Source organism: Toxorhynchites rutilus, chromosome 2 (assembly GCF_029784135.1).
Source record: "Toxorhynchites rutilus septentrionalis strain SRP chromosome 2, ASM2978413v1, whole genome shotgun sequence".
NCBI classification, from domain to species: domain Eukaryota; kingdom Metazoa; phylum Arthropoda; class Insecta; order Diptera; family Culicidae; genus Toxorhynchites; species Toxorhynchites rutilus.
This window is the reverse complement of record NC_073745.1, coordinates 325,837,020-325,849,874: the sequence shown is the minus strand read 5'-3', so window position 1 is coordinate 325,849,874 and position 12,855 is coordinate 325,837,020. Positions and strand designations below refer to the sequence as shown.

The window sequence follows — 12,855 nt, the reverse complement described above, 5'->3', positions numbered from 1 at the left end:
AACGCGTCTGCAATAGTTCGATCACTCGAGAGAAATTGTTTATGTGCGTATTGTAGGAGGTTATTAGTATGCAAAAGCTATCACAACGACTACTATAATACAATTATTGTTTAGTATTCCATCTCAAATGCCACGCTTCTGCACTGCACGGAACCATGGTGTGTTCATTTGAAAATAGGTATTTGCTTCCGGAATTACTTTTTCTTATACAGCTCGATATTTCAAACCACACACGCATGAACTCTGTTCAATCATTTCCGTAAATACGTGTCAGGATTTGACAGAATCATATCGTTCCCCATTCCTTATCGGGAAAACTGTTCGACAATTGATGTCACGTGGGTGTCATCATTCATCGTGAGAGAACACCTGGCTGTTTGTACGCACAATCTCGCCAGTCTTCCAATAGGATGTTGCGGAGTAAATTAAAATTTTCTGCAAATGTATTCTGTCTTGGAATAAATGTTCAAATAATTGACATGGACTAACCAAATGATTGCTTCATTAGAAAATCAATCTGAATGTGAAAATGCTCATGAAAATAGCTTGAGAATAATGTCATCAATTATGTTGAGTAATATTGTTGTGAATTTATTCCTAGTCAAGTGATTTTTCCAACGATTATCGCCACATATACCCGATGGTTGCACATATGAGTAATTCCACGCAGAATCATTCTGATTTTTATGAAACTTTATGGATATAGTAGAGGTCGGACTCGATTATATTGGGTTGGGGAAAAAGAAAAGTCGTATATCGTCAATATATGGCAACACTTAAACATATCTTGTGTTGTACTTATCGTGTCGGGTCAAGCTATACGGCTATTTAAAGACGACCATCTGTGCAACAAGTGTCGTTTTGACAGTGTTGTGATTGTCATTCTCAGTCTCAGTCAAGTTATAGCGCGTCAAAGATAGAGTCCACCAAGCAAGAAATTCGCCATATCTTACGTATTTACTACTGCAACGAAGGCGGCCGAAAAAATTCGTGTAGTCTAAGGACCCAATATTGTAACGATTCGCACAGCACAGCGTTGGTTTGATCGATTTCGTTCTTGGGTAGTGGCTGTCGAAAATACACCCCGTACTGGTAGGCCAATCGTCGTGGAAACCGATAAAATCGTTGAAATCATCCAAGTAGACCGGCATGTGAGCACTCGCTCGATTGACCAGGAACTGGGTATAGACCATAGAACTGTTTGGAACCATTTGCAGAAGATTGGATTCCAAAAAAAGCTGGATGTGTGGGTGCCACACGAGTTGACGCAAAAAAATCCGCCGAATCAACGCCTGCGATGCACTACTGAAACGGAACGAACTCGACCCATTTTTGAAGAAGATGGTGACTGGTGATGAAAAGTGGATCACGTACGACAACCTAAAGCGAAAAAAGTCGTGGTCGAAGCGCGATGAGCCGGCCCAAACCATCGCCAAGCCCGGATTGACGGCCAGGAAGGTTTTGCTGTGTGTTTGGTGGGATTGGAAGGGAATCATCCACTATGAGCTGCCCAACTATGGCCAGACCCTCAACTAGGTTCTCTACTATGAGCAGCTTGACCGTTTGAAGCAGGCGATTGACCAGAAGCGGCCAGAAATGATCAATAGGATTGGTGTTGTTTTCCACCAGGACAACGCTCGGCCTCACACATCTTTGATGACCCGCCAGTAGCTACGGGAGCTCGGATGGGATCTCCTATTGCACCCACCGTATAGTCCGGACCTGGCTCCAAGTGATTATTGTGGGACGGATCAGGTTAGGGATATGGATATGAGGTATCGTTGTCTCAACCGAGAGTTGCCGCAGGCACTGTAGCATTGTGCATAATGACCAGGGATAGCATCTGGTGTTCGACTATCTGTCGAGGGTTGGTGACGGTGAGATGAGGGGACAAGACAAACAAACTAAAAAACACAAAAGCATTAAATTCTTATACTAGACTGTTTCACAAACATATAGATCAACTGCATATAGCAGATGTCGCGAGTTCCCAACACGTCTCTAACAGGAACATAGGGTTGTTTTCCTTGGGCCCTAAGGGCATTCAATAGGTACTCTCTGGCTGCGTAGTTATCCGTACATTGCCAAACTGCGTGATCGATCGTTACCGTTTCCACACCGACAGACATTGCTTTGAAAAAGATTTATTCTGTGGAGATGCACATTTAGCGAGTAGTGGTTGGACATAAGTCTACTCATTACACGAATGAAGTCACGACTTACGTCCAAACCTTTGAACCACGCTCTCGAAGAAACATTTGGAATAATTGAATATAACCACCGCCCAAGACTTCCAGTGTCCCAATCGGATTGCCAACTCAAGAGGGAACTCTGGCGCAGTAATTGGAAAAATTCATCGTATAAAATCTGTCTATCAAACAATTCGCCTTCCTGGGCATTTTATTATCATCTCTTCCATCCCATGCAAAACGCTCTTGGTGATACTAAGTTTGCCTCAAAAGAGGCTTGCGAAAACTGGCTGTCTGAGTTTTTTTTGCAAATAAGGAGGAGGGGATAATGAAGTTGTCTTCTAAATGACAACAAGTTTGCGAACAAAACGGCGCATATTTGATCTCAATTGGATAATTTTAAGTATGTTTAATAAAGCGTCAAATTTCGGTCAGAAATACGACATTTCTTTCTCCCAAACCACTATATATGATTCGATCATATACAATTTTAGCCTCGATTATACACAGTTTGAAAAACTTTTTTTGTATATTCCAAATGTGGCTTATTTCGAGAAAAAATGTAATATTTCAAAGTTGAGGTGAAAATTGAATACAGTAGAGTAAAAATCGAGATTTATATGAAGGATCACCAGAAATTTTTTGAGAAGGGACCTCGGTCTAGAAGGTCGAATAATTCCAAATTTCTTAAAAAGATTTTTCATTATTTGATTTCGTTGAAAAGTTACAGCCAAAAGTATAAGTACGAATTTTTAACACGTTTTTCTCGAACCTTTGTTTTTTTTCAGCTGATGGTATCGATATCTCAGGATCTAAAGTCTGCTTCATTTAATAATGGAACAAATTCTTTTGCTCATTGTGGCGCTCCTAGTGAACGGATTTGGAAACTTTTTTCACCCACGTGTCGGGAAATTCATTACCTTTCACCATGTATTTATGTCATAACACCAAACGATAGCATTTTGTAAACAACCGCCATGGAAGTCGAACGGAGAGATAAACTTGTGCACAGTTTTCTTGAAAATCCATTGTTGTCGGCATCTAAGCTAGCTAAACAGCTTAAAATGCCCAGAAATACCGTATGGCGTGTTATCAAGCAGTACAAGGAAACATTGACGACGGCTCGGAAGCCGCATTCGAAGCGTCGGAGTGGAACTGTCGACCGGAAACTACGTGGGAAAGTCATCAAGGCCGTCAAGAGGAATCCCAATCTTTCAGACCGCGATTTGGCCAATAAGTTCCAGGCCGCTCACAGTACGGTGCGACGAATTCGTCTCCGGGAAGGAATAAGGTCATTCCGAGCCAGCAAACAGCCAAATCGGACGCTAAAGCAGAACAATGTGGCCAGAATCCGTGCTCAAAAGCTGTACGACCAAGTGCTGACCAGGTTCGACGGATGTATTCTGATGGACGATGAGACCTACGTGAAGGCGGACTTTGGGCAAATCCCAGGTCAAAAATTTTATTTGGCGACGGCTCGGGGGGATGTACCTGCAAAATTTAAGTTCGTGTTTGCGGATAAATTCGCCCGCAAGTACATGATTTGGCAGGGAATATGCAGTTGTGGACAGAAAACCAAAGTCTTTCTCACTGACAAGACAATGACATCAGAAGTCTACAAAAAAGAGTGCCTACAGAAACGGATTCTGCCGTTTATTCGTGCCCACGACCGTCCAGTAATGTTTTGGCCGGACCTCGCAAGCTGCCATTACAGCAAAACGGTTATGGAATGGTACGCAACGAACGGGGTCAGCGTAATACCGAAGGACCTTAACCCCCCAAACTGCCCCCAGTTCCGGCCGATAGAGAAATACTGGGCAATCACGAAGCGGAGGCTTAAGGCAAAGGGAAAACTTGTTAGGAATATGACTCAAATGAAGAACTGGTGGAATCAAATCGCCAAAACGGTGGACGAAAAGGGTGTGCGCCGCCTAATGTGCCGTATTACGGGAAAAGTACGAGAATTTCTTCGAAACAGCAATGAATAATTTTTTTAATTTTTTTTATGAAAGAGTAAAGAAAATGCTACATTTGTATGAAAAACAAATTATGAATTCGTTAATAAATGACTGAACTACACGCAATTGTTTGTGTTCCAATATTAAATGAAGCAGACTTTACTAGTTCGATTTGGCAGAATTTTTTATTTTTTTTTTATGAATTATCTGAAGCGGATTTTTATGAGCTTCTAAACAGTGATTTTTCATGAAATCTTCAAATATACATTTAACAATAACCAAAATACTCGAATACTTCACCCTATTCTTACAATCCGAAAAAAAAATCACGAAAATTCAATATTTTCCGACCTTTCAGATAGGGGTCCCTCCTTCGAATCATCGAAACTTGCACAATAAAAAAGGTTTGCTTCTCTCAAGCGTCATTCAGGGCCTGATTCTCGAATACATTACGAATACACTTCACGGTGGAAACGGAATGAAACGTATTCGCGATGACAATGGTACAGTGTCGACATCTGGATACGAGATTAGTTTCCCACTAAATTTATCATTATAATATCAAATTATCTTCAGATGAAATGAAGACCGACTCTACTCTCAGTAGCTTCGCTTTGATCAGAACTGCCTCGGCAGTCGCCGGCAACAAAAAGTGACTTGACTAGCGTTGACTAGCGAGGATTACTGGTGAACTAGTCCAGTCAGTGTTTATTTTAACTGACTCCACTAATGAATACAAATCTGCCTCTTCATACAACTGACTTCAATTCACATTTCTACTTCCCTCTGACACGAATCTCTACCCGTGTAGTTATATTTTTTAGGTCTATATAAAGTGAAACGAAAACTTGATTTTTGGTGCAAAACAAGAGGAGTTGACCCAAATTTGACCTGGACACGGGCCAAGACGAGAGTTGCGGATCGTCCAGTATGAAAGCTCCTAACGAAGGCATTATGCACTGGACGATATGACGACGTCAATTCCGCTGGGTTTGAAACTTGACAGAGTTACTTTTGATTCAATGCTGGATGTATTGTATTTCCTTTGCGAGAGCTATATTATATTGAAAATAGGTGATTTAGTGATTCCCGACCACAAACTCTCTACTTTGTTCGAAGGTAACGTAGTGAAGAAGGTTTGTCTGCAAACAATAAAAAACCACCACTTTTACGCAGATTTATATGCAAAGTATGATCAGTAAATATGGTGCGTACGTATCGCCGATTTTATGGGTTGCCGAAATATTCTTCTCTGCCCATCGAGAAACTTTTAAAGTGTTTGAATGGAAATAAAACTACCAACGGAATGGTAATGGGAGCGTCTAAAGTGTACGGCATAAGCTCTCGATCAATTTACAACAGGCTGCGACAAGTCCATACCGATTCGGCCGGTAAACAGAAAACATCTTCATCGGAAGAAGAACGGTTGTTTGTGAATCATCTATCGCTGCTTTCGGTATGGGGATTTCCCGTCGGAGCGAACGTTCTACGGGAAGTTGTGAGAATCTATCTTCAAATTTGTAAACAACAAAGCAGGAAAGAATTGGATGAGTCGATTTTTACGTGATCACGGGGAACTAAGCAAGACATTCGCGCAAGATGTCAAGATTTGCCGAACAGATATTAACACCGAATCCTGTAGATGTGGCCTTTTTTAAACCTGTAAAGCGCGAGAATGGAAGAAAGATAATGCGATCTATGCGGTGCTATGCGATCGTAAACTGCAGCTTAAGCTAAAAGAACATGAAAGGCAGGGTGGCAACGTCGTTCCGAACTTTCGGCCGAGAGGTCGGAACAACGGACCAGTCAGTGAAAAAAATATCTAGAGGAGATGGGCATCATCATGCGGGAACGTAAGTCAAGTCCGGTGGTGTCGGAGCAGCAAGCTGTGACCAAGAAACAAAGGCTAAAAGCGATAAAAAATGATTTTTTTCCGGCGAAACGGAACGTCTCGGTCGCCATGGACGACAAGACGTATTCAACGCTGGATGGCAACGATTAGCAAGAAAACAAGTTACTTTACGTCTCCCACCAATAAGATAAGTTCCGACGTGAAGTGCATTGCCCACACCAAGTTCCCAAAGAAGAAGCTGCTGTGGCTAACCATCAGCGAAAAGGGGATGTTGAAGCCGCTCTTCTTCCGTTCGGGACTTACGGTGAACGGGGAGATTTACAGCACAAACTGCCTGCCGGAAGTTGCTTCCTCGATCCAAAAATATCATCTGGACGAGGATGTGGTGTTTTGGCCGGATCTGGCCTCGGATCCGGAAATCACTGGATTCGATCATTCACTTCTCGTTTGGTGGTCATCGAAGCAACATCGTTGCCGGCGAGCTTCGAGCGGCAATGGATTGTCTTTTTCAAGATAGGTGAAGAAGGAGTAAGGAGGAGTTTCTTTCCACAAGGGCCATTCTCAGGGGTAGCGGGGGTTCTTGAAAACAAAAATGGAATGGAGTGGAGGAGAAGAACCGCTTGAAGATAGATGTTGTTCCGGAGTCCATCAACCCTCCGAACGTCTTCAACGTTCTTCTGGGCAAACCTGAAGTGGAGGGTTTTTCTCCAGTATTTTTATGACAAAAACGTAGAAGGAACTAATAAATAAATCTAAGAAAAGACGGGTGGGTATTGTCGGGGACATAACCGGAGTGACGTAGGACTATACAAAGGGGACAGCTTTTGTTAAATATATATTTTAAATATATTGTTTTATTTTCTTCTCCTACGTGAATACCTACCTATCTACCTGAAAAATGGATTAGTTTACTGTTTACTCTTTATGAATATGTTGATGGTTCTGAAAAGAACCTTTGGTGTTGTGTTTTTGTTATCACTCGATATTCCCATCTTGTTCGGCCACTCGCCACAGCTTTCATAGTTGGAAAATTTCTTCCCATCCAGCTTGTGACATTTTTTACAGTAAATTACATTCAATGGCACGTCGCATTACCACCACTCAGTATCGGATTGGAGGTAATGTTAACCTGTAATTGAACATTTGCGATGACAGTGGTACAGTGTCGACTTTCAATGTGGGGTCATAATTTGGACCCCGAACTTTATGTTTACAAAAATGGCCAACTAAATATGTCGCATTACAGGTCCGTCCAATTAGCTAAATGTCGAGATAAGTGTAAATTATTGTACTTTCAATCTAGAAGCAATTTAAGAATTGGTGAAAATCAATAATCTCAGAACAACTGCCAAATTCACATACTGATCATATCCTGGCAAACAATTTATGAAAAAATCAATTTGTGTTTTATTATTATTTTGGATATTGTTTTAGAAAGCATTGAACTGTATTTCCTAAACTCTTTTTTGGAAGGTTTAATGGCCCTGAAAAGCGCCTTGTTTTATGGAATGGTTCCAATTTAGAAAAACTTAGTAATCGTGGTTTTGAAAAAACCTGCTGCCGTTTTGCAATTGCGTTTGCCATTCGCCACTCGCTGCAACTGCCTGTTGTTGTCTTGATGTCCACCGAACTGAATGTGTTCTGTTTTGAATGCGGTTTTTCTTATCGTCGCGAGCAGCTTTACCAGCCAACTCGATCACTTCGGCGGCCGAAACTATATAACGCCGGCTAGGTGGACTGGTACTAACGCGCTCGGCCTAGCTACCCTTGCGGGGAACTCCAGATCAACACGGTTCGAGCGGGATTTTGCCTTTCCCTTCACTTTTCCTCCTTTACCATGTCCAGACATGGCTGCTTGGGTTGGTTTGTTGATGTGTTGTGATGCGAACCGATGTGGTGTACGGTTTGAATGAGAATGATCGTTACGGCAGCGGAGCGGGGATTTTTAAGCTGACTGGCTGGCTCGAGAATTACGCATGTGTGAGACTGCGAACAATGTTTCGTTCATTTTTTTCTTTTTCCTTTCCAATCGTGCTTCATTCTATTTCGCTGCTGCTCTGGTTGCCCGTTTTGGTCGGTACGATTTGAGGAGCACAAAATGGACAAATCAAAAATGGGCACATAGTGCATTTTGACAATACTTGATATTTCACAATTATTCAATTATTTATCTCAAGAAAAATGAAATGTTATTCGTTATGATAGATGCGTAGATATATTTCCTATCAATTGATGCAAAAACCTTTGAGATCTATTGAGATGTCCTCGTTTTCGTCAGAGCTGCTTTTTTTCATCAATGTCACTGACAACTGACGAGGCACGTTAGTCACTTCCTACTGACAAAAAACTCGGTCAAATGGGACTGACAGAGTATGATGCAACAATTTGCCTCTTACTGAGGTTTGTGAATACGCTTTGACCGATCAAGTAGGCGGTAAAATTGTTCGTAATGAATTGATGATTGTCGCAGATTGTTTCTTGTATTTACTGAAGTAAATACTATGTCGAACACGCGATAACGTGTGCTTGCAAACCATTTAAGCAACGGAATATCCAATTGACCAAAGCTTGAACAATCTCTACATGCTGAAATCTGAAAACATGCTGAAAACACTCTGACAAACTATTTAGCATCAAAGAGTGAGGAATTTGTTTTGTCGGTTTATGTTTCGTTGCACGTCATTTGGTGGTAACGTTGCAATGGTCGTCATAGTAGCCCAAATATTAGGCTGTCAAAAAAGTCCTGCGGTATTTTTTTTGAATTTTCATTTGTTCATAAAACTAGTTACAATCATCTGTTTTAAGTCAAATATGCGCCGTTTTGTTCGATGACTTGTTCCCAACGAGATGCCAACTTCATAATGCCCCTGTTATAGAAGCTCGCTTCCTTATTGGCAAAAAACTCGGATAGCCAATTTTCACAGGCCTCTTTTGTGGCTAACTTCTGACTACCTAGCTCGTTCGCCATGGACAAAAACAGGTGGTAGTCACTTGGTGCAAGGTCCGGACTATACGGCGAATGCAAAAGAACCTCCCATTCGAGCTCCCGGAGCTTCTGGCGCGTCACCAAAGAAGTGTGTGGCCTGGCGTTGTCCTGATGGAAGACAATGCGGCCTCTGTTTATCAAAGATGGCCTCTTCTTCATGAGTGCTACCTTCAAGCGGTCCAGTTGTTGGCAGTACAGGTCCGAATTGAGCGTTTGGCCATAGCTCATAATAGATTATTCCTTGACAATCCAACCAAACACACAGCAGAACCTTCCTGGCCGTTAATGAGGGCTTGGCCACCGTCTGAGCTGCTTCAGCGGGCTTCGACCACGACCGTTTGCGCTTCACGTTGTCGTAAGTGACCCACTTTTCATCGGCAGTCACCATCCGCTTCAGAAACGGGTCGATTTTGTTGCGATTCAGCAGCGATTCACATGCGTCGATACGGTCAAAGATGTTTTTTTGCGTCAACGTGTGTGGCACCCATACATCGAGCTTCTTTGTGAATCCAAGCTTCTTCAAATGGTTAATAACAGTTTGATGACTTATCCCCAGCTCTTGGCCGATGCTACGGCTGCTACTATGCCGGTCTTCTCGGCTAATTCAGCGATTTTGTCGCAATTTTCGACGACAGGCCTTCCGGAGCGTGGCGCATCTTCGACGACCTCTACACCAGAACGAAAACGTTGAAACCATCGTTGTGCGGTGGACCTTGCCGGTCGCTTTGTTGTTTGTTTGTGCAGGTCGAGGGTTAATACTCGATCATCTGCTGCTACATATCACTACTAAGTAGTGGTCTGAGTCTATGCAGTTCGGTAGGTGCGAACGCTGGTTATGTATGAGGAAAACTGTTCGTTGATGAGGACATGGTCGAATTGATTTCTAGTGCTTCGGTCAGGTGATCTCCATATGGACTTGTAGGATATCTTGCGGGGAAGAAGAAGACTACTCGTTGCATATTTAGTTCACATATTGTGTTTACGGCGTTATTAGGAACATTTTTTTTTGCTAGGACATATAGAATCCATTCTAAAATAATATCCTAAGTAAAAAACAAGCGGATTGAATACTGTAACTACAATGTTCTACGTACAAGTTGCGGTCGTTTCCTAAATACAAATCCTTACAATTTTTTGAGTTTTGTAGTTAAGCTGGGAGACGTTGTTTTTTTGTTTGCACTTTCTATTTCCCTCAGTTGTGCTAGAGGGATAGTTTTCTCTATTCTCAGCATGACGCCAATTTTTTTTTCTAGCTACACTGTCAGCATGTCAAACATGCACAACAGAAATTGTTTTGTTGATTCTTTTTATATGTCAGTTATGAGTTATCGGATTTAGATTACAGGGATTGGTTGTGGATTCATGATAAATTTGCAGATTCTCGTTTAGTATCAAGGATGCAGTATAAATTTTGATTTTTTTTTTATTAAGAGTCTAACTATTTTTTTTTTAATAAATCGTTTATTTTTACAGGCTCAGTTACATAAGTTTAAAGGAGCCGAACTCCTATCTGTATTGTTACAAGTATATATAATCATTTTTCATTAATTCTAGTGTTAATGAAGTAGAGAACCGATTACTCGCGGTTTGCTCGAGTTTAGAAGGGTGACATTTTTTTCAGGAAAAGGAAGGGATATAAGGATATGTTGACAATGTTCACACTCACATTCGCACTCACATTCATCATACTCAATTCTTAAGCCTATCTTATATCTAACATGTATTTACATTTCACCTTATTCTATTGTTAGTAAGAAGGGATTTAATTTCTCGCGAAGGAAAAGGAAAAGGAAAATATAAGGATATAAGGACAATCACACACGAAGATCGATAACTTTTAAGAAGACGTATATTAGGGACATGTAATCAAGGTCTAACCGAGCCAACACATCTCTCACCGGCACATTGGGCTGTCTTCCTCTGGCCCGAAGAGAGTTTTCTAAATTCGATCTGGCAACAAGATACACCTCGCACGACCAAACAACGTGTTCGATGTCGTGGTAACCTTGGCCACAAGCACAGATATTGCCATCGGCAAGATTAAAACGAAAGAGTAGCGCGTCTAACGAACAGTGATTGGACATGAGTCGATAGAAGGTGCGAATAAAGTCCCGACTCAAGTCCAGACTTTTGAACCATGGTTTGAGGCTAACCTTAGGGATAATCGAGTGAAGCCACCGACCCAATTCATCTTCGTTCCACTTACGTTGCCATTTAACGATGGTATTTTTACGGACTAAAGAATAAAATTCATTGAAGGCGATTTGACGCTGATAAATATCGCCTTCAATTGCACCTACCTTTGCCAATGAGTCAGCCCTCTCATTACCCGGAATTGAGCAATGTGAGGGGACCCAGACAAAGGTAATGACATAACAGCGTCTGGTTAAAGCACTCAAAATTTCTCGTATTCTCTCAAGGAAGTACGGCGAGTGCTTTTCCGGCCTCACTGAACGGATAGCTTCGACAGAGCTAAGACTATCCGTTACAATGTAATAGTGTTCAACAGGTCGTGAGGCGACGCTGTCCAGCGCCCAATGAATTGCTGCCAATTCAGCAATATACACTGAGCAAGGATTCTGAAGACTGTGTGAGGTGCTAAAAAATTCGTTGAACACTCCAAATCCTGTGGACTCGTTTATAGTGGACCCATCAGTAAAGTACATATTATCGCAATTGATACGCCCATATTTTGCATTGAAGATCGTAGGAACGATCCCCGATCGATGATAACCTGGAATTCCATGGATTTTCTCCTTCATGAACAGATCAAAATGTACAGAGGAATTGATGTAGTCAGGAAAACAAACACGGTTGGGAATATACGAAGAAGGATCAACCTGCATGGAGATGAATTCATGATATGAAGTCATGAATCTAGAATGAAAATTTAGCCCGATCAGCTGCTCAAAATTTCCGATCACCAATGGGTTTATGACCTTACACCGGATGAAGAACCGAAGAGATAATAAATTGAAGCGATCTTTTAGTGGGAGTAGGCCTGCCAAAACCTCGAGACTCATGGTATGCGTTGAGGGCATACATTCCAACGCGATACGGAGACAAAGATACTGAATTCGCTCGAGTTTAATGAGGTGTGTTTTGGCAGCTGATTGAAAACAGAAACTGCCATACTCCATCACTGAGAGAATAGTTGTTCGATACAACATTATAAGATCTTCTGGATGGGCTCCCCACCAGGTGCCGGAGAAAGTTTATTCTTTGTTGGCATTTTTTACTCAGATACCTAATATGGGCCCCCCAAGTACATTTGGAGTCGAACCAGACCCCAAGATACTTGAATGACATAGCATGAGTGATTGGTTTACCCAAAAGTTGAAGCTTTGGTTTTGCTGGTCTATGCTTCCTAGAAAAAACCACCATCTCTGTTTTCTCCGTGGAGAATTCGATCCCTAGCCCAATGGCCCAGGTTGAAAAATTGTTCAAAGTATCTTGTAAGGGTTCTTGCAGGTCGGATTCTTTTGATCCTACGACAGACACTACTCCATCATCTGCAAGTTGTCTTAAGCTGCAATTTTGTGTAAGGCAATTGTCAATGTCGCTTACATAGAAGTTGTACAAAAGGGGGCTTAAACATGAGCCCTGAGGGAGGCCCATGTAAGAGACCCGACTTACTGCCGAATCTCCATGAGAAAAATTCAAATGTTTCTCACAAAGCAAGTTATATAACATATTATTCAATAGAGGAAGAGTCTAACTATGATTTCTATCAGTTTTTTAATACATGTTTTTCCTTTCAGCCATTGGCCTGTATCAGTTCTCCCTTAAAGACCTGTTCCGAAGACTTCTAGTGACTTTTTTTTAAATCTCAGCAATTTATGTTCATGTTGATTTTCATCCTGTTGAAAT

General features: G+C 41.6%; 1 protein-coding gene across 1 annotated transcript in view; it reads right to left on the bottom strand.

Moving 5' to 3' along the window:
- LOC129769820 (Bardet-Biedl syndrome 1 protein homolog) overlaps positions 1 to 12,855 on the bottom strand; it is a 67,133-nt gene that overhangs the window by 30,874 nt on the left and 23,404 nt on the right. The gene's annotated exons all lie outside the window — the stretch shown is intronic.